We start from the raw sequence: 23051 nt of genomic DNA, 5'->3' as shown, positions 1-23051 counted from the left end.
GAAAGTTTAACGGCAAGAGCAAGGGGGAGGAGAGAAGAGACAAGCTCTCTGTGTTCGGTGGTGCCTCACAATGTCTGCACCTCTGAGGGGTCACTACAGGTCCATTCCTGGTCTGCAGCTCTGCAAATTCAGAAATTTGATTTTCTCCGTTCCTTCAAGGGTGATGAAACCCTGGGGGACCGACTCATACTCAAGACACAGACTAATAAACCAGAAGGCAAATTTACTCATGAACCATGAGAAATGGATTGTTTTGGTGGGCCAACATATGCTTCTATTCTGCTTTGCAACCCCTTTGGGGAAACCAAATCAGGAAGAGGAGATGCTTCAGGAACTACAGACTCAAAGAAAGAGGGCTTTGGTGGACGGGGCTTCAGACAAACCACATAGCTACTCACAAAATGCCTGCCACGTCTTCCCTCCAGTGTCTACCCACGTCTTCAGCCTGTGATTGCCACCTCTCTTCCCCAACACACCCTGTCCCTTTCTCTGCAGGCTAAAATAATATTAACAACTAGCTAATATGAATAACTTATTGAATGCCTACACAGGCTGAGTACAGGTCTAATAGTTTAACATGCGTGATCTCATTTGATCTCCCCAGTGTTGTAAGATAATTTTTTTAAAGGGAGAATAATGACAGAAACTAAGACTCAGAAGAGTCAACTTTCACATAGTCACACAGCTAAGCAAACCACTGTCAGGATTCAAACTCAGCAAATCAACCCCCAGACCCCATGCTCTTAACCATTATGCTACTCTGCCTACAGGTACTCCAATTCCCTCAGTGGCCATTTCATTCGGTGCTGCCTCTGGTAAAGCCTTTCATGATCCCCTGACCAGATGTGGCCTCACCCTCCTCAGGCCCCATTGCTCCTCTAGCTTTTGCTGCATTTGTAACTACCATCCCCAGATTTAAGGCAACTCTATTTATATTAGCCTACTCAGGCCACCAGAACAGAATATCACCAGCTGGGTGACTTAAACAACAGATACTGATTTTCTCACAGTTCTGGAAGCTGCAAGTCCAAGATCAAGGTGCCATTAAAGTTGGGGTTTGTTTGTTTTTGCTGTTGAGGTGCTCTTCACGGCTTACAGAGGGCCACCTTTTCCCTGTGTCCTCACAAGCCTTTTCTCTGTGCATGTAAAGAGAGAGATCTCTGGTGTCTCTTCCTCTTCTCAGAAGGACCCCATCAGATTAGAGCTCAACTCTTATTTTTATGGCTTCATTTAACCGTAATTATCTTCCTAGAAGACCAATCTTTAAATACAATTACATTGGGAGTTAAGGTTCAATACATGAATTTGGGAAGAGTAGGGGAACACAAGTCAGCCCATGGCAGCATCTAATAGCGAATTATACTATAAAGAAAATCATATTATTGGAACTTTCCAGGAATGCCTTTAAGGCTTTCATTTGCAAATAACTCAGAAGGACAGTGTTGAGGGTCAGCAGAGGTCCATCACGCACCACTGATGAAGAAAACCCTCAAGTTTCCAAAGGCAATATTGCAGAGTAGGCTCTGGAGACAGACTTGGGTTGCATTCAGTGATGGCTGTGTGGCTCTAGGCAGATGGGTTACCCTCTCAGAGCATCGGATGCCTCCTCTTTGCTTTTTAGACCTGTCCCCTGCCTTTGTACAGGGAAGGGATAAAGACTGATTTAGCTCATACTGATGAGGCAACCAAGGGCAGTAAAGAGGCGGGTGGTATAGGAGGTAACTAGATTTCTGCTTAATTAAAAGTAATGAATATCCTCTATGGCATCAGGCCAGGGGGTGCTTCCTGGGGTCATTCAAATCATATATAGTAGGGAAAAGCCCTACTACTAAGAATGGTAATCACTGTTTTAGAACAACAAAGTATCCAGAGATAAGACAAGACCTTTTTCTTCAGGGTGTGTAGGGATTTCTCATATTTTGTGGCCAAACGGCATTCTTTGGAATACTCCTCCACATTTGAGAAACTGCCTACCTTGTGAATCTTCACTTCCCCAAGATGGAAGTCAGGAATTTGCCTATCCAGCCTGCCTTGCACCCAAGGTGCAAGCATATGACCTTGGCTCCACCAATCAGCGGCATCCATGCAAAAATTCTTTTCAGAAGAGTGGGATTAAAGAAAGAGGTACCACGTGGAATTCACTGTAGTGGGGATTGGTGGAGTACGGCAGAGAAATACCCAGTTTGCAGAGGCAACAGTGATGGTATCCCTGGGACCCCACCAGGAAAAACTTACTCTCTGGTATGAGCAGAGGGACCTATGTTCTTTGGTGGTCACACTAGGGTCCCACTGGAGCCACTAGTGGTATAATTTGCATAGTGTTCCCGGCTGCATGCCCTCCAAGGCTGACTCTGGTGCTCCCAGAAATCCTTTGAGCTCCTTAATATCCTTTAAAAAGAACTCCCTTCAGGGGGCGCCTGGGTGGCTCAGTTGCTTGAGCATCTGACTTTGGCTCAGGTCATAATTTCACGGTCCATGAGGTCCAGCCCCGCATCAGGCTCTGGGCTGACAGCTCACAGCCTGGAGCCTGCTTTAGTTTCTGTGTCTCCCTTTATCTCTGTCTCTCTCTGTCTCTGTCTCTCTCTCAAAAATAAAATAAAAACATTAAAAAAATAATAAATCAAAAAAAAGAACTCACTTTCTGTGTAAACTAGCCAGAGTGAGCACTGTTGTTTGCAACTGAGAACCTCAAACCAGCATAAAACCAAATAACAGTTGTACAATTAAATGAGTCAAGAGGAAAGAAACACATTTTGGCATATGAGGGGGCTTTTTAAATCCTATAAATATAAAATGTTAAAGAAGTAAAAGAAATTAAGGCAGCTGTCTACAAAACTTTGATAGGCAAAGGAAGGTGATCGTCTGTTGCGAAGGACAGCTGGACCATTGATGTGGTGACTTTGTCAGCACACCTACACACAACCTACTACTACTCAAGACTTGAGGTTGCATAGATTCAACCTGTATCTGTGAGCACGAGGACTTGCTATTTTAACCTCTCCTGGACTCGAAGTTCCTGATTTACGAGACAGTTAAAAACAAAGCTATTACTTCCCAGTGGGTATTAAGATCAGCAATATCTAAACAGGGCAATTTAATCATTACCTAGATAAACTGGGTCTTAAATCCTAGACTCTGAGAAAAGTTTACATAAAACCTTTATGTAATTCACCAAAGTCATTTCAATGCCAGAACAATTTAGACTTGAAACAGAGGGCACCTAACAAAAGACTTTCAAGTCTTATCACCATGCTTGATCAAAAACTGAAGACAAAACCATCCTGCAATGGGCTTTCTCAAAAAGATACAAGTCTTAATAATAATTTCCTTTGGTTTAATAACATTCTCTTTCAGGATTAATGACCTAACAAATGAAGATGTAGGCCTTTCCAAACACTTTGGATTTCCTAGGGTTTGGGATTTATCACACACAAATAAGATAAGGTCAGTGACCCAGACTCCTTACCTTGAGTCCCAAAACCTTGCTTATGGATATCCAGTTATTTATAATATATCTGAAAGTATTCCAAAGTAGACATGGGTTATTTTTTGCCTGGGCAGCATCCATTCCCATTTCTTTGAGTACTAACATCTCCACTGTCACTGGAGACCATACTCCCTCATTTCCAGTCCATGTGCTTCAATAAGGAGGTGGTTTAACCCCTTTCCGGAGGTCAGCAGCATGGCTGCCATGTTTGATTGAAAGACTGGCATGTAATCAATTTAGGGCAATGAGAATAAAGAATTTTGATGGAACTATAGAGAAAGAGAAGCTGCTTGTTGGGGTGTCTCATCTAATAGCCTTAGAGCTTCTGATTAGTGTCTTGGTATCATGGAGAGCCTGCTTGATGATGAAACCAACCCAGAAGAATATAGAGCAAAGAGATGGCAAGAGACAGATTTCTGACAATGTTGTTTGAGACATGGATCCAGCCACACCTTTGCCTTTACAGTTATGAGAACCAATTAATTTGATTTTTTTTAAGCCCCTTTGAATCAGGTTTGTAACATTCGCAACCTGAAGAGTCTTAACAGATACAGATTCCTTTAAGCTAAGACTTTATAAAGATAGCAGAAGCGTTAAAGTATTTAGCTTCAAATATTAAAGTATAAAATAAGCTTGTACCAGAGATGTTAAATCCCTGCTATGAACAACTTCCCATTCCAGCATGAGCTGCCTTACCCACAATCCCCTGCTCAGAGAAACGGTGCTGAAGAAGTCTGTGCACAAAGCAGTCACCAATGGACCTGGGATGAACAACCAACCCAAAGGTAGCTAATTATTTTGCTGGCCAGGCTCCATTGATTGTATGGCCTGGCTCAGTGAGCTGGACCAAACTCTCACTTATGAGTTAGAGCCAGGAGATACTGAGGTCTCAGCCAGCGGCTTTATGGGTTGGCGATTCAGAGGCCAAATGTAAAATGAAGCAACAAAAGAAGATAGGAAAGAAAAAGAGAGAAGCCAATTGAGCAGAGACCACATGACCTCGGAGAAAGATAATTACCCCATTCCCAGTTTTCCTGTCTGCTGTTTTGGCCCCCATGAGCCCAGCTATACTGTTTCACAGGCACAGAATCCTTTCAAGGGGCAGTGTCGTACATGAGTTAGAGAGTATGGCTCCCAAGTGACCACCTGGGCGTGAGTCTTGACTCCTTCTGCCCACTCACATGCCTAAGGCCACATTCTCTACACCTGCCCTTCTACTGAGTAGAATAGGGATAATAACACCCTACCTCCCAGGGTATGGGAGAAAAGTCTATGTGATAATATACTCTGGATAATGTAATGATAGTAGTAGTCATTGTCACGATGAGCCCCTTGTACTTGAATTAGTGTAGTGATATTCTAGTCCTTGACAACTGAGAGGGCCCAAACTAAAGCAACGATTCACTAAATGATTAACTTAAATATAACTCTATTTCTACACAACATATATAGAATTGTCAATGTCCAGATATAATTACAGTGTAAAATCCTCTTTAACAGGGGAAAGACTTAGCCATGAAAGTGCTGAGCTGGTAACACTTGAAAGAGAGTACGATGTTCTCGTCCTCTTTCTGTATCATGCCCTGTTCTTCTTGGGTCCCACACTGACCCCCAGCACTAGTTAACTCCATTTACAAGGGCTGATAGGCCAACTCCCGAGACTTCTCTGTCTGCAACTGCTTGCAGCTTACCTGGGGGTGCATTGTGTGTGCCCCACAAAAGATGCAGATGCTGCGAGAAACAGGAGAATGTCTATAGACTGTCCTGGCTTTTCGCATGAAGGAAACAACTAAGCCAAATCCAGAAGCCTTCTCTCATTACTCAAACGACTGTACTGTGATTACTTCCTGTTTTGAGCAGGCCCACTCCTTCTGAGGTTGGAAAAACATTCACCTAGTGGCTGAGGGTTTTACTCTGTTTTGTCCCCTCCTGTAAAAGCTACACAAACAACTGTACAGACTTTATCATTCTGAACTATCGATCCATGCTTTCCGGCCTTAAAAAAAAAAAAAAAAAAGATTTTGCTAAAAAAAGATAATATAAATCTGGGGTGCCTGGGTGGCTCAGTTGATTAAGCATCTGACCTCAGCTCGGGTCATGATCTCATGGTTTGTGGGCTCGGGCCCCGCATCGGGCTCTGTGCGGACAGCTCAGAGCCTGGAGCCTGTTTCAGATTCTGTGTCTCCCTCTCTCTCTGCCCCTCCCCTGCTCACGCTCTGTCTCTTCCTCTCTCTCCCAAAAATAAATAAATTTTTTTTATGAAAAAAATAAAAAAGAAAGATAAACCACCTTTCAAAGATCCTTTTTTATTTAGAAAAAAAAAACCCTCTATTTCCACAGCAAAAAATATATGTATATATTTTTTAAATCCACACAAATATGTTTCAAATCTGTTCCCCAACATGCATTAAGAATAAGAGGCATACAGGAGCCCTGAGAAAGGAACAGAAGTTTTTTTCTTAAGGAAAAAAGAACTTTTCGCAAAGACCCTGGTGTATTGGGTTTTGCATTCTTGGCTGAAAGGTAATAATCAAAGGATTAAATCTATATTCCCTAGGTCTTTCTCTCTCCCTCCTTTTGGTAGACTCAGGATGTGAGTTTTTGAGAACAATCACTACTCTAAAAATCAGAGAACTCGTGTATTCTTACAGCTGCAGAAGAGGGCCAAGGGAGAGAAGAACTGAATGTGTCAGAACCCTCCAGTGTTTCAGGCTAGAAGACATTTCCGTGTGGGAATAAGCCACTTTTTGACTCTACAGTCAGTCCCTTGACTTACAAGCTGATCATGTTCTAAGTTTCTGATCAAGGTCCAACCTGGAATGTTTAGAATCTAGAATGTCTTCTCCCCTAACAACAATGTTAAGCACTGACTATGTCACCCTAAAACAGCCATTCTAACCCCAGAATTCCTAGGGGATTACATAGTTTTGTCCTGTGGGTCCTGCACAGTCCAGACATAACTTGTGACCCTCCTTTATGAAAATGCGTTCAGAGTTCCAAATAAGACATAGTGTTTCAGGGCTTCTGACCCTACAGGACTGTCACCAGTGCCAAGACACCAGTGGTGGCCAAGGCCTGCCCTCCTTCCTCTCACCCCACCCACACTGACCAGCTAAGGGCACCAAAATGGGTAAGGGTAGGAGCAGGAGGGGTCCTTCTGGTCCCTCCTTCTGGTCCCCACTTGGTCACCAGCAGAGAAGGCAAAAAGCAGGAACTTGAGGCCAGCAGGGTGAATGCCAGGGCCACAGTGTGCAGGAATTAGGGGGGAGGGGAGCAGAATTCTCTGAGGCTTGGGCTGGCCCGTTCCCCCAGCTCAGCCAGGGACTGCCTGTGCTCTTAGCTTTCATTTCCACTGTTGGTTGCTAAGTGCTCTACATAATGCAAAAGTAAATAGTTACACAGCGCAGTTTGGAATACACAAAAACACACATCAATCAGCCACGAAAAAAAAACCTCTCAAAGTTTCTAGGTTTATTTTTAGATCCTGGTTGGCCAAATGAGTAACCTAAATGTCCAAAGGAAGAGAAGCTGGGGCTGAAAAGTGTATTTAGAAACAGGAGACACTGATACTGCAGGTCTCCAGGCCGTCTTAGCTTATAAAATATGCATCAGTCAAGTCCTCAGGTGTTTTAAGTACCTCACAGCAGTGCTTGAATAGGGTCCGGGATCCAATGCACTCACAAGACTTGCTCAATAGAAAACATCATCCCCTGTCATGGGGTTTCAAGACATTACAGTGAGTGTAACATAAAATATTGATATCCTTTAGTGAAGGACCCAATTTAAGAAAAGTAACTAAAACAATGCTAAAGTAATGAGTGTAAATCCATTAAGGAGAGTAAAAAGTGTTTATTCACCTTATATTTCCCATGACATCTGGCAGAGTGCCTTGAATAGAGCAGACACACAACAATGCTTATTAAATAAATAATAATACTCTTGGAAGAGCCCTTGTTTCTAGGCAAAACCATTATGACCTCCCTGAGATTCTCCATGTGGTGCTCAAACTAGCCAACCAGACTTGAAGTTTCAAAGATAAATTTATCACTATAAAAGGAAATCAGAAGAAACAACAGAACAACAGATAGCATAATAGAAAATAGCGAACCAGATTGAAAAGAATGACCCTGAGCAACTCATTGAGATTTGCTTACTTCTTCACCTGTAAAATGAGATTATATTTGTAGCCCGACCACCATGTGGCATCGCAGTAGAGACGGATGAACAGGTGCACTCCAGCCTTCTCAGACAACACCCACGAGCTGCCTGGTCATGTCCAAGTTACAAGGCAAAATCTGGGCCCAATGGGACTAAGTTATTTTCAGTGTAACCACCTCATTCTAGGAAAATGAAAAATCATCCTTCCCTTAGAAAAGACCCTTCTGATTATAATGCCACTTGTTTATAGTAGGAAAAAATGCACAAGTAAAAAAGAAAGGTCATTTGCTTTATGGAAAGTTTAAAAAAAACATACACACACAAAGCACCATTCAGTAAAGGGTGTTGGGACAACTGGTTCGCAAGTTAAAAGAGAGAAATAATCACTTTACCCCCTCATTTCCTCCTTGCTCTCCACCAAAATAAATTATAGTTGAGTTAAATAATAATACGGGTTTTTTAATGTGAAGAATTCTTTAAAACCCGTAGAAAACAGAGCTGATTATTTATCAAACCCTGTGAAAGAATGCAGCAGGCTGTCCTATCAATGGAAGAAATTATGGTGAAACATTTACCCACTTAACAACAGAAAAACTATAATCAATGGGCAAGCAATAAATACACTGGGGAAATAATCATAGCAAATGTGTTTGAAGATATTTTATTACATATTATTAAGGATCTTATGCCCATATGTTTTAAGGGAAAAACAAAGCAAGTTTACAGAAAAATTTGTATACTATGACTGTTTTGGTAATAAAAAATGAGCCCCTTTTGTATTTTAAGAAGACTGTATTTATATGCTCCAACAAGGAGAAAAGGGAGGAGACACAACTCAGGCCTTTAACACTGGCTACCACGGAGGCATGGGAGTAAAGGCCAGCCAGGAAAGCCCTTCCTTTGTGTGTCTTTGTCCTGAATTGTAATTTGAAAAAAAAAAAAAAAAAATTGTAACTGATGAGAAAAACATCTAAAGGCAAAGAATATGTAACAGAAAATTAGGAAAAGAAGAAATGCAGCTAGTATACAATATGAAAAAGAAATGTTCAGCCTCACTAGTAATCGAAGAAATATAAAGGCAAATAAAGTATTTTTGGTGACCAAATTAGAAAAAAAAATGTCAAAGTGATGATATCCAAGGTAAGAGAAAAGTAGATGAAACCCACACAATCATACAACACAAACTGCTTAAATTTCCAAATTATTTTCCAAATTTGCATTTAGAAAGCAAATGGCAAAGTGAGTCAAGAGTTTTTAACAAAAGTTCAAAGATCCGGGGCACCTGAGTGGCTCAGTTGGTTAAGTGTCAGACTTCGGTTCAGGTCATGATCTCATGGTTTGTGAGTTGAAGCCTGGCATCTGGCCGGCTCTGTGCTGACAGCTCAGAGCCTGGAGCCTGCTTCAGATTCTGTGTCTCCCTCTGTCTGCCCCTCCACCACGTGTACTCTGTCTTGCGCATTATCTCAAAAATAAATAAACATAAAAAAAAAAAAAAAGTTCAAACATCCAACCTACTAAATCCACTGGAAATATATTATAGGCTATAATCTTATATAGAGAAAAAGATTTTGTGCAAAAATAGAACAAAAAAACTATTTAATATTTTGACCAAATGACCAAATGGGACGGCTAAGTAAACTGAGGTATATCCATTCGATGGAATATTACATGCCCAGTTAAACACTGTCTACAAAAAACATATAGCAAAATATAAAATTCTCATAGAAGCAAAAACTTCCATCTCTTTTACTCTCATTTTTTACCTCTGACACGAATGTGTGAGGGGTTTGTTTTTTTTTTTCCCCCCACACCAACAAATTCTTCAACTCTCCAGATGCCGACTGTGTCCTATAATCCCAGAGTTAGCGCAGACCCCACAGACTGGGGGGCTCAGTCCCACAAGACTGCCCCCCAATTCAGATGCCAGTTGTAAGTCTCGGATACTTGTACTTCTGACCAGCTGGCTATAAATCAGGGGTACCTATGATGCCCTCCTTGGATTCAATAATTTGCAAGAATAGCTCACAGAACTCAGAAAAACAATTTACTTGCTAGATTGCCAGTTTACTGTGAAAGGATATGATTCTGGAACAGCCAGATGGAAGAGCTGGATAGAACCAGGTATGGAGGAAGGGGTGTAAAGTTTCCATGTTTTCTCTGGGCAAGCCACCTTACCAGCACCTCGATGTGCACAGCAACCTGGAAGTTCTCTGAACCCCATTGTTTAAGCTTTTTTTTTTAAGTTGTTACTTAAATTCCAGTTAGTTAACATGTAGTGTAATATTAGTAAATTCAAGCGTATAATATAGTGATTCAACACTTCTATACAGTACCCAGTGCTCATCACAAGTGCGCTCCTTAATCCCCATCATCTCTTTAACCCATTTCCCCACCCACCTACCCTCTGGTAACCATCTGTTTTTCTCTATAGTTAAGAGTCTGTTTCTTGGTTTGCCCCCCTCTATCTTTTTGGCCCTTTGCTCCTTTGTTTGGTTTCTTAAATTCCATATATGAGTGAAATCATACGGTATTTTATGGAGGCTCCATTATGTAGACACGATTGATTAAATTATAGGCCACTGGTGATTGAACTGGCTCTCCAGCCCCTTTTCCCTCCCTGGACATACTCTTCTTACCCCTATCACTCAGAAATTCCAAGGGTTTTTAAGGAGCTCTGTGCCAGGAACTGAAGACAGGGACCCAATATATATTTCTTATTATATCACAATATCACAGCTTAGGGTATATGGCAAAATAGAAAATTAATTTTTAAATTAAACAAAAATATGACTAGGTAACTAAGAAAAATATTTCTTTATAAAAATAATGAAAAGAAATGTTCCAAATATTAACCATGTTTGCCTTTGAATATTTGGGTTATGGTAACATTTTTTCCTTCCTTCTAATTTTCTAAAGTATGCAGATCTTATTTCATGACAATGCCTTACTGTTGTTATAATGACAAAGTCGAGGGTATGGAGGAAACAGTGCTCAAGGTCTAGGGAACATATACTTTAAATGACTGCATTCAAAAAAATCTAAGGCACAGCCTTCCTGTTGCTCTCTCAAGACACTTCAGAGGCCAGAACTGCATTCTGATTCTCACTGCTTGTCCTCTGGCCTGGCTTGGAAATGACTGTCATGTCTTCCAAAGGGTGAGGCAGTGGGAACTTAACATCACAGGATTCCCACATCCCAGACCTCTTCGGACAAGTCCCAGTGCAAAACCCTATCAAAGAGCACTTCCTGTAAATGTTCTACTAGAAACTTTAGATCACATGTCTAAAGAAATGTGTGTATGTGTGTGTGTGTGTCTGTCTGTCTGTCCATCTCACCTTCTCTGTCCTCAAGGGCACCAAGCCACACTGCAGGACAATGATGCAGCAGTCTACCTCATTTATCAAATGATTAATCTAAGTGATAATGATAAATCTATTTACCTAAATAGAATAACATTGCAAAAGAGTAAGAACCATAGGACCCTGAGCCAGGACTGTGCCCCAATATTAAATTATTTTAAATAACAACAGATTAAAGTCCATCTCTCCTCTCACACTTGCCATACAATCCAAAGTAATAGCTCAGATTCCTGGTGCAGTATTTCAGGCCCTCTCCCTAATACTGCGTTAGGCTAAATATTTCCCCTTCAGGTGCATTTAATGGTCAGATAGACACTCCAAATCCCTTATTACATAGTACTTCAGAGATACGTATCATATATATCTTTACATAAAAATAATGAAAGAATGGGGATCCTGGCAGGCTCAGTCAGTTGAGCATGTGACGCTTGATCTCAAGGTTGTGAGTTCGAGCTCCACGTCGGGTGCAAAGTTACTTAAAAAATAAAATCTTTAAAAAAGTAATGAAAGAAAATATTCCAAATATTAACACTGACTTATAAAAGAAAATCTTAGTGAAAGATTTTTTTTTTTTTTTGAGAGAGGGAACAAGCGCACGAGCAGGGGAGGAGCAGAGAGGGAGGAAGAGAGAGGAAGAGAGAGGAAGAGAGAGGAAGAGAGAGGAAGAGAGAGGGAGAGAGAGAATCCCAAGCAGGCTCCATGCTATCAGCGTAGAGCCTGACTCAGCGCCCGAACCCATGAACCGTGAGATCATGACCTGAGCCGAAACCAACAGTCAGATGCTCACCCGAATGAGCCACCCAGGTATCCCGGTAAAAGATTTTAGTAAAAACAAAATTTAGTGAAGAAAATAATGATCCCTCCAATACATCTCCTTAGTAAATTCAAGTATTTGCAATATCTTGCGTGACATTATTTTCTGAAAGGTGGTACACTTACACCTTTGTTAGTAAAGAACAGACACAGCAGCAGCATAACTTCTGCATGTGAGATGTTGAGATCATGCTCACATGTGTTACACACTTAACCTTCTCAACCCTCACAACAACCCCAGGAAGCAGCACCACTGTCACCCCAGTTGTTACCTAAAGGTACAAGCTCCAGGAGGTCACGCAGCTAATACCGGACAATGCCAAGACCGAAACCAGGCTGATCCAGCCCCAGAGTGGATAGGCTCTTTCTGCTATAGCACTACAGATTGCATCCACGTTCTTTTTTACTTCTACCAAAAATATCTCCTGCCTAAGGCTGGCTTGGACGATCTGTGAGAAAAACAACTGGTATCAACTAGCCAACAGAATCGACTATCAGCACAGATTTAGTAATTCTGAATGAAGGAGGTACTGAATTACTACATCAATTTTCCAAAAGTTATAATCCCCAGATCAGAAGTGGAAGAAGGAAGTTATATGTGGCCTTCCAATAATGGAAACGGGAGAAATAAACCAATGAAACGGGCTGGTGGGGAAAAAGAGAGGTATAAAAGGGACTAAAAATAGTTGCCATCTTATCTCTGCTGTAATAATAGCAGATTAGCACACGTTCTCTTGGAAATGTCACCTAGGCAACCAGAAATACAAAAAGATGCTCAGAAAAATACATGTATACACATCTATTTTTGCCATCTCTGAACATAAATGATCACTATTGCAAGAAGGACAATCATTAGACCATATATGGAAAAAAGAAAAAAGGTAGGCACACAAGAAAGTTGTGTAAGTAGCTATCCAATGTAAAGTAGGATAGTAAGATACAAAGGTAGGTATCTAACTGTACAAGAAGCCCGGACCCTTGGGGTGCCTGGCTGGCTCAGTGAGCGGAGTACACGGCTCTATCTAGGGTTGTGAGTCTGAGCCCCACGTTGGGTGTAGAGATTACTTAAAAAAATAAAATCTTGGAGGAGGAGGAGGAGGAGGAGGAGGAGGAGGAGGAGGAGGAGGAGGAGAAGGAGGAGAAGGAGGAGAAGGAGGAGAAGGAGGAGAAGGAGGAGAAGGAGGAGAAGGAGGAGAAGGAGGAGAAGGAGGAGAAGGAGGAGAAGGAGGAGAAGGAGGAGAAGGAGGAGAAGGAGGAGGAGAGGAAGAAATCCTAACTCATTGCCTCAAATTTGGCCCAAAAATCTATTAGGAATGTTAAACATACCTTTCCTATGTTTTTTAAAACTCATGTTTTTATCTCATAAACCAAAAGCAGACTAATACAAAAGAGTGTCGGCTGGCAAATTTTAAAACAACATTTGGAAAACTATCTTAAGTCTCACTTAAGTAGAGGGCCTCTGTGGCCCGGTTTGCCTAAAACCGCCCCTGCTTGTCCCTCTTTTTTGGTGTAATTATTAAAAAGTGCTCCTCCCCCACTTTCAAAGGCTTCCTTTGAAATAATAAACTATATGGCCTTATATTTAACCAAGACATTTTTCTTGACCAATTAACAATGTGCTGGCAAACAGGTTGAGAACTTAGATCAGTTCAAAAAAATTGCATGAGATAAAATCCCTAACTCCCAGATTACTACAACCTAATGAAGAAGACAGAAGTAATACCCAAAACAACAATGAAGCAGTGAAAAGTTGATAATCATCGGTGTAATCCAGGCAGTAAGTGCTGCAGTTCTGATCAGAGACAGAGTATAGACAGCGTATCCCCTCTGGTGAGACACTCCATAGAAACTGTAAAAACACCCATGCTTCCAGAGCACTTACTGTATACCAGGCATCATGCCTGGTGATCTCACTCCATGCTCAAAACAACCCTAGAAGTGAAGAACTAGCATTATGCTCATTTTTATAGGACTCGTCCCAAGTATGACCTGAGAATTCAAATGCCTGACTCCGAAGTGTGTGCTCCCTGCCACTGTGAATGCGGACATATGGCTTCCTGCTGGCCCAAGCTTACCACGAGTTGGCGCAAAAGTCAGTTACCAGAGCCATCAGCTTCTCCTTCTGCTCTGTAGCACTGCAAGGTATGGCCCAACCCTGGCAGAGGGCTGCTGAACCAGCTGAGGCCCAGGTAGGAAACAGGGGGTGCTTTTTAATCCTACTGAAGAGTCCTATTGGAGAGACTACTGAGAAAAGTGTAATGAAGGGTATAGAAAAGCAGGGAAGGCTGGCAATAGCAGGAAGTCATTACCATCCCTACGCCTGAGTGCATGACTGGGGGTGGGGGATAAAGGAATTCCAAAGATGGAGGCTGGATGGAGAAGACCCCTGGCATGAGCTGTGGCCTTCAGCATACAGAAGAAACTAACCTGCAGTATGCAACCCAGCAGGAGGGAACGCACCCTCCCCCACTCTCCTCCCACTCTCCCAGGGGTGGGCTGGATCCACCATTGGCCAAATTATACCAGAAATCAAAGACAAAGATTGCCCTTGACGCATCTCAGGGCACAGAGCAGGTGGATACAGGAGGAAAGAGGACATGGAAGAAAGAGCCAACAAGAGATGTCCACCCTGGGGCGCCCGGGTGGTTCAGTCGGTTAAGCATCCGACTTCGGCTCAGGTCATGATCTCACAGTTACTGAGTTCAAGCCCTGCATTGGATTCTTTGCTGACAGCTCAGGGCCTAGAGCCTGCTTTGGATTCTGTGTCTCCCTCTCTCTCTGCCCCTCCCCTGCTTGCTCGCTCTCTCAAGAATAAATAAACATTAAAAAAAAATTTTTTTTAAGGGATATCCAGCCTGCTTGCCATGTCCTTGTTCCTACATAAGAGTGTGTTCCCACTGAGGCAGAGTAAACTGGCCTGGTCAGTTTACTGACCTTTGCAGGAGCATGTGAGGTGCTATATTAGTAAGAAGGGGTCTAGCTCGGCATATGTGTGAGGCTGGTGCCAGTTCATGGGCAAGTGCCCTAGGTAGTTAGTTACACTAGGCCCCCTGCTTGGAAGGGCCCCACACTTGGTCTAATGCTCTGCTGACACCATTTTGAAATTCTTGATAATCTTTAAACCAGGGCCCCACAGGTTATGCAGCTGGTCTTCGGGAAAGGCAAACCATTTTCCTCAGCTGGTAAGACTAAATTCTATAAGTATCACAAGACTCCAGGTATAATTATTCAAAGCAGACAGACCCAAAGTTAATATTAACCAGAGTCACAATGATACAGCAGAATATATAACACAATAAAATGAGGGAACATTTTACCTTTTTTTTCTTTCTTCTTTCTCTTTTGAAGTCAAACTGCAAAGTGGCTGAGAAACCCAAGTAAGCTGCCCCCTGGAGAGAAACGGAACTTAACAAGGGCCTCTCCACAGCACGGAGGGAATGGATTTTGGCTCTTTATTCAGTTAATGTGATCAATGCAGACAAATAAGCAGAATAATTTATGCCCTGGGGTGGACTCTTGATGTACCCCACTTGATGGGATATAGTCTTCAAATTAGCCAGGTAATTGCCAAAGCTACCCTTGACCTTGCCTTGTTTTCCTGGTATACATAAGCCCCAGTTTGAGACAACATATTGAAAACCCACACATAGAAGGTTCATTGATGGGTCAGCAAAACTTACAAACTATATTTCTAAACTGATGCTTTCCGAAAGCCTAGAAACTAGAGCCTATACTGCTTCTGTTTCCATTTCCTGAAAGACGCCAAAATCCTCAGCCTTCCTCCGAGCATCATTTTGAAAGCATCTGGGAAAGCCTCAGGTGAGAAGCCAGAACAGGGTCAGTGTCTCTCTCCCATTCGTTTCCTCGAAGGCCACTGGGCAAAGAAAAGCAAGGAAACTTCCATCTGAGGCAGGGGTCAGACTGGTTTTTGATAGCCTCTTTGGTAGATTTTTAGCTGTCTTGTTTGTTTGGTGGTTTAAAGTTACAAAAAAATTTCAGTAGGTCAAAAGTGTTTACAAAACCCCTACTGTGTCAAGGAACCTAGAACCCAAGCAGTAAATCAAATCTAGGGGCATCATGACAGAATCCAGCCACCAGCCCCTGGCATGGGCGAGCAAAGACTTCTCCCCCAAAGCCTCTGGAGGCTCAGCCGTGCTAATACCTTGATTTTGGACTTCTGGCCTCCAGAACGGTGAGAACAAACATTTCTGTTATTTTAAGCCACCCAGTTTGTGGTAATTTGTTACAGAGGCCACAGGAAACTAACATAAGCCCTCAGCCACATCTCTCACCTATGGCCTCAGCCTCACAACCTCCGGGAATGGAAAATATGAGGCCTTCCAATGCAGCCCATTTTGTTTGCACAGGGAGCCTACTTCTGAGCCCAGAATAAAAAATAAAAAAATTTTAAAAAAGCACAGAGCTTTTTCTGGCTAGAAAGCTCTTTAGTCATGCCTTGGGGGAGGTGGGCCCACTAGTGACCCCACACTAGACATTGCTTTCTTTCTCCATTCACTCCTGCCAGGATAGCACAGAGGGAAATACCATCTCCCTGGTACTGGAAACTCTTCTATAACGCAGCCCGAGGTCTCATTAATGTTTAAGAGGCCAGGTTACACTGTCAACTCCTTTGGAGCTTTTCGCTAAAAGCAAAACAAAACAAACATATCTTTCTCACACGGGTTTCAAGGACTTATTGTTATCCCCACCAATTACATAGAAAAGATATTTTTTAATGCTTTATTTATTTTTGAGAGAGATAGAGGCAGAGTGCAAGCAGGGGAGGGGCAGAGAGAGGGGGAGCCACAGAATCTGAAGCGGGCCCCAGGCTCTGAGCTGTCAGCACAGAGCCCGATGCAGGGCTCGAGCCCACAGACCACAAAATCATGACCTGAGCTGAAGTCGCATGCTTAACCAATTGAGCCACCCAGGCGTCCCAGAAAATATTTTTTTAATCTCAATACAATCATTCATTTATGACACATATGAAATACGTGTTGTTATTTAGGGGGGGAAAGGGGGAAATTCTGAGCAGTCACTTCCTCTACATTTTGAGAGCCAAGCTAAGTTTGTACAAATCAGATTATTCCCAAAGAATCTAAACACACAGGTCTGGGGGAAACCTAACATTCCAGATCTGACTGGATGTATAGTGGAAATATTCCCTGGGTTTGAATCCCAGCCCCATTAGTTATTAGTGACCTTGGGTAGGTCATTCAACCTCTTGATGCTTCAGTTCCCTCACCTGTGAAATAAGGCTCATCATAGCAGCGTTCCTTCCTGCTGGATCCTCTCTGTTTTCCTCTCCAGATCCAGCCTCACTCCACTCTCAGCCCTAGGAGGCTGATTTCTAGATACAAGGTAGTCCTTACATCAAGTTTTCTTGTCCTCTGGCTTCTGGTTAGGTTGACAGGCAGTTGAGAGGCACCAGCAGAAATCAGAGAGGGAGAAAAGAGTGGCTGGGGACCCTCATCTGGATGCCTCCACATCAGGCCACAGTTTGAGTGTAGCTATATTCCTCTACTGAAGAGTAATTCCAGAAACCTCTCTCTCACATCCCCTTTTCAGGGCTGGGGTAGTAAAGATTTACATGCATTGCTGGCCACTCCTGGTGATTTCCCTTAACCCTGCCCACATATTTATGGGGCGCCTGGGTGGCTCAGTCAGTTAAGTGTCTGACTTTTGCTCAGGTCACGATCTCACAGTTTGTGAGGTCAAGCCCCGCATCGGACTCTGTGCTGACAGCTCAGAGCCTGGAGCCTGCTTCTGACTCTGGGTCTCCCTCTCTCTGCCCCTCCCCCACTCATGCTCTGTCTCTCTCTCTCTCTCTCTCTCTCTGTGTCTCTCAAAAATAAATAAACATTAAAAAAGAAAAAACCCTGCCCACATCTTTGTAAATAGTCCCTTCATTAAACTTTCTTCAGTTATACCCTTTGAGTATGTCATCTGCCTCCTTAGGGGACCCTGGTTGATAAACTGTTGAAAGGATTTATCAGAGTCAATTAATTAATTAATGTTTAGAACACTGCCATGTTCACAGAAAGTGCATAAAGGCATTTGGAATCATTACTGTCATTATTAGCAACAGCAGTCAACTTGTCTGTGGCATCTTTGGTCATGAGATATCTCGGTGCCACATTTACCTTTCCTCCCCAAGTCCAATACCATTTAGTGTGGCAATAAACGTAATATCCACAGTTGTATAAATGTGGAGAAAACTACTAGGTTCTCTTTCATCTGAATAATTAAAATAACCCCCTAACTCTTCTGCTGTCTTTCTTCTCTTCACTCTCTCTTTAATGTGGGGAAGTGATCATGCTCTTGCCACAAATACTCAATAGCTCCTCCAAATGAAATTCAGATTCTGCTACCGTCCCTCACAATTTGATCCCAACCTACTTTTAATACTATACTAAACATTTCACACCCACTAGGACGGCTATTACATATTTTTTAAAATACCGAAAACAGCAAGTGTTGGCAAGGAAGTGGAGGGATTGGAACCTGTGTAGACTGCTGGTGGGCATGTAAAATGGTAGCTGCCGTCGAAAACAGTATGGCAGTTCCTCGAAAAATCATATGATACAGCAATTTCACTTCTGGGCCCAGACGCAAAAGAATTGAAAGCAGGGACTCAAACAGATATTTTACACATCCATGTTCACAGCCACATTATTCACAATAGCCAAAAGGTGGAAGTCACCCAAGTGTCCACTGACAAATGAATGGATCAATAAAATGTGGTCTATCCATACAGTGGAGTATTATGCAGCCCTAAAAAGGAAAGAAATTTGGACACATGATACGACATGGATGAGCCTCCAAGACATTATGCTAAGTGACATAAACCAGTCACAAAATGACAAATACTGTACGATTCCACTTAACATAAGGCACCTAAGGTCGTCAAATGCATATAGACAGAAAGAATGAATGGTGGTTGCCAAGGGCTGGAGGGAGAGTTGGGGGCGGGGCGAGTTTTTATATAATGGGTTTAGAGTTTCAATTTGGAAAGATGAAAAAGTTCTGGAGATGAACGGTGGTGACAGTTGCACAAGAATATGAATGTACTTGATGCCACAGAACTTTACACTTAAAAATGGTTAAAATGGTAAATGTTGTGTTATTTATATTTAACCACAATAAAAAAAAAATAACATTCAAGAAATGCTTACCGCTTGCCTATCACACAAGACACTGTACTGGGGACATGTCAGCAAAACACACTGGAAGGTCACTGTCCCCACCAAGGGGGCTCTGCTCCTGCACCTCCTCCCACATGGTCCTCCTTCCAATGAGTCTGTCCCCTAATGACGTCTTGCAATTTCATGTTGAAATCTGAACTCCTTAAAGGTAGGAGACTAGATCTTATTCATCACATATCACTGGTACTTAACACAGTGTTGAACATGTGGAAACTGCCAAAAGATATTGGTTGAAAATGTGAATAAAAATCCAGCCAAAGTAGTGTATGTCTTCCTTTTCCTCCTATCTTCTAGCCAGCCAGCCAATACCTAACATTTCTTGAAGTTAGTTAGCTGTATTTTCAGAAATAAGAGGTCAGAGCTTTTTACTAAACTCACTTCAAATTGTTCCGTTAATGGAATGCCTGGCTGGCTCAGTCAGTGGAGCATGAGACTCTCAACCTCAGGGTCGTGAGTTCAAGCCCCACGTTGGACATGGAACCTACTTAAAAAAAAATTGTTCTGTTCACAAACAATTCTAGTAAGGGTAGAATAATTATACTAAGTGTAGAAATTGTGGGTTGCAAGTCAGAACTCAACTGTTTACTAGCCATGTGTCCTTGTGCAAGTTACTGAGTGTCCCTAAACTTGTTTCCCTCATCTATGAAAGGGGGATACTAACAGCACTATAGCGGACATCTGTTGCTTTGCAATCCAACATCCATTGGCCCATCTTCTGGTGACAGTATAACAACGTATTCTAACAACGTTCTTCTGGAAAATGACCCCGCTCCTACTCCTTAGCCTATGGCTCAAAGATAAAACCTGTGACCAAGCCCAAGCTCTACTAGTAAATGGCCCTCCAGCCACAGGAAGAGGCACTGGATCCTATCAAAGCCAATAAAGTCACAGCTAGTCATTGCAAGCGATGCTTGGAATAGAGGCTCTCACTTCCTAGCTGGATTTAAGCCCACAATGGTTTAAATGGAGCCTAAAAATGGTGCCAACTTCAAAAAACAAATCAAGAAATGGAGAGAGAGACACCAGGTCCTGATAATGATGCTTAAACCCTGGATTAAGCCATACCTGAAGTATATTTCTCTGGACTGAAGAGTTATAAGAGACAAAATAACGTTCCTTTTTTTTTTTTTTAAGTTGTTTGACACTTGCAACAGAATTGAGTCCTAATTAAAATAAGTATCTCCTGAAAAATTATTACAAAGTTTAAATGGGATCCTCATGTACATACATAGTACACACTTGATAAATGGAAGCTACTAATATTAACTATAGTGATAGTTTATGGTAATGGTAGAAATTTCCTAGCTTCTTCTAAGGATGACTTTTAAAAAAAATTTTTTTAACGTTTATTTATTTTTGAGACAGAGAGAGACAGAGCATGAACAGGGGAGGGGCAGAGAGAGAGGGAGACACAGAATCGGAAGCAGGCTCCAGGCTCTGAGCCATCAGCCCAGAGCCCGATGCGGGGCTCGAACTCACGGACGGTGAGATCGTGACCTGAGCTGAAGTAGGAGGCTTAACCGGCTGAGCCACCCAGGCGCCCCTAAGGATGACTTTTTAAATTGGTGTGCTCTGTCCCTGACATCTGCCTTCATTATCCTTCAATGATACTCTCCTTCACGGTGACACAGATAGAGGGGTGGTAAGGACAAAGATTATATGCCACCACTTTCTAATCCCACACCCCAACAGACACCACTAATTGACCACAGCATTCTTTCCTGCCAAGCCTGGATTCAGCCTTGGATTCCTATTCAGCCCGGGTCTCTAGGCAGCCACTATCAATCAATCAAAGATGATATGAGAAATGAAACCTAGGGTCTCAGCTCCAGAACAGCAGTTGACAACGTTTTTCTATAAACCACTAGGTAGTAATCATTTTAGGCATGGTCTCTGTTGCATATTCTTCTCTGTATTTTGATTTGTTTTGCTTACGGCCCTGTAAAAATGTAAACAAGCATTCTTGATTCCTCAGCTATACAACCCCCCCCCCCCCCCCGCCCGTTCTGGAGCCTAGAAATTAGACTCAGGCTGTTCCAGAGAACTGGGAACCACCTGAGCTCCCTCTGCATGGATCCCGGGAACCCGGTAATGGAACGCTTGGAGATGCTGCCTCAGTCAGAAATGCACCCACAGAACATACTGAATCACCTGAAATGTAACAGAAGAACTCTGCTCTCTTCATACCAATCCCAAATCGAGCGGAAATCCACACTCCAGGGGAAGCCACAATCCCAGGAAGAGCTACAAAGTCCATGCATGTGGTAACATTCACCTCTGCCTCCAGAACCAAATTCACTGCACGACCTCTTCAAAGCGCTAGACCTCTATCCGTCACAGCCAAATGTGAGATCCCCCACCTTTTTACGAGTAAAGGGAAGAGTTCAAATCACTACATCTCTCCATTATTAGTCTGACCCTTTATAATTTAAACAAATACCTCTGAAATGGTGACAAGATAGCATGCCCCACTGCTTTTGACCAACATCTGATTCCTTAGTTATTTCCCAATGTTTTTTATTGGACGGTACTAAAGATTGGTTTTGTCTTTCTATTATTCTCCACGTTTGCTTCTGGCTTTAGTGAGAAGAATTAAACTTTGTTTGACCTGCATTTATTTATTCATTCAACAAACATTTTCTGAGGCCCACAATCCACCCCGCAAGGCACCTGCAGGTAGGGAAGACTGATTGATGTGTAGATGATGATGCAGGGCGCCAAGCAAGGGCAGCACAATTAGCTGGGAACGTGGGGGTGGGGGCAAGAGGTCTGCTGGTAGGCAGTAGGGAAAAATTCACAGGAGTTGCCCAGAGGAGGAAGGGTGAGCCCAGCTCAGTGCTGAGCTGAAGCTACACGAGGAGAGGCTTGGGAGATGAGGCTGGTGAGGAAACAAGAGTGAGGTCATGAAATTCCCTGGAGCCCGAACTCTACCCCGAAAGCCACAGAAAACCTCTGAAGGAAATTAAGCAGAATGACTGGAGTCAGATTTTTGCTTTCAAAACGAGCATTCTAGTTGCAGTTCGGAGAATGGACTGGGGCAGGCGCGTCCTGATGCAGAGCAAGGAGCTGGTGTGAAGGCCACTGGAGCAATTCAGGCAAGAGATAAGGTCGTCAACTAAATCAGTGGCAGCAGGAAAAGGGAAAAGGGGGCATAACAACAACAACAAACGACGACGAGAGCTCACATTTGTGCTGCACTTACTAATGACAAAGCACTGTGTGAAGTGCTTTCCGTGTATTAATTCATTTTATCTGCCCAACGAACCAGAGATAGGTCCGCTACCTCTTATCAACCTCATGCCACAGATCAGGAAACACAGAGAAGGAGCCCAGGGTCTGGGAGCTACTCGTGTCCCAGCCAGAACTCAGAGCCTGCAGTTTGGCGGCACAGCCCATGCTCCTCACAGCCCATTCACCTGGCACACTTACAGAGAGCGGGTCCTCAGGACTGCTGCTGACTAGCTGAAACGGGGGAGGCTCCGGGGCAATTTCCAGGGGTCTAGCTGGGGCACCAGAACACTTGGGTTTCAGCTTCTCGAGCCTCCTCCTCTGACGGAAGCCCCTCCCCAGATCTGTACTCAGCTCCCAATGGTGCCCCTCCCATACGCCCACACTCCCATCACACCACCCCCTCCTCCATTGCCGCCCCTGCGTCCTGCATTTGACCCTCAAACACAGGCGTCTCCCAGGCCGAGGTAAAGACCCACAGGCATTGCCAATTAGGTCTGAGAAGCCTAGACCGAGAATCCTGCTCTTGGTAATACAGCTGCTTAAGTCTGTTATTTTCAAGTCAGACAAAGCTGGGAAAACTTTGAGCAAGCTTGTGTGGTTTCCTTCTCAGCAAGCGAGACCTTGGCAGCCCTACGTCTGTGTTTCACACCAGTTGCCCTGCGACCAGAACGCGTACCAGCATTTGGGGCCAGCGTTTAACAACAGAGGCACGCTTGACCGGCCTGACCTGCAGCCTCAGACCCTCAGGAAGAAAGTGGCCCTGGCGGGGAGGTCTTCAGAGAGCCAAAAGGCTTTCTT

The 23051-nt window shown here is 43.1% G+C and overlaps 1 protein-coding gene across 1 annotated transcript in view; it reads right to left on the bottom strand.

The window, feature by feature from the left end:
- NCALD (neurocalcin delta) overlaps positions 1 to 22699 on the bottom strand; it is a 394286-nt gene extending 371587 nt beyond the window's left edge. Inside the window, exon 1 of the mRNA XM_049633559.1 lies at positions 22452 to 22699. The gene's annotated coding sequence lies outside the window, so the exon portion shown is untranslated. The remainder of the gene's footprint in view (positions 1 to 22451) is intronic.
- Between the last annotated feature and the right edge of the window lie 352 nt (positions 22700 to 23051).

This window comes from Panthera uncia, chromosome F2 (assembly GCF_023721935.1).
Source record: "Panthera uncia isolate 11264 chromosome F2, Puncia_PCG_1.0, whole genome shotgun sequence".
NCBI classification, from domain to species: Eukaryota; Metazoa; Chordata; class Mammalia; order Carnivora; family Felidae; genus Panthera; species Panthera uncia.
This window is presented reverse-complemented; position numbering and strand designations above follow the sequence as displayed.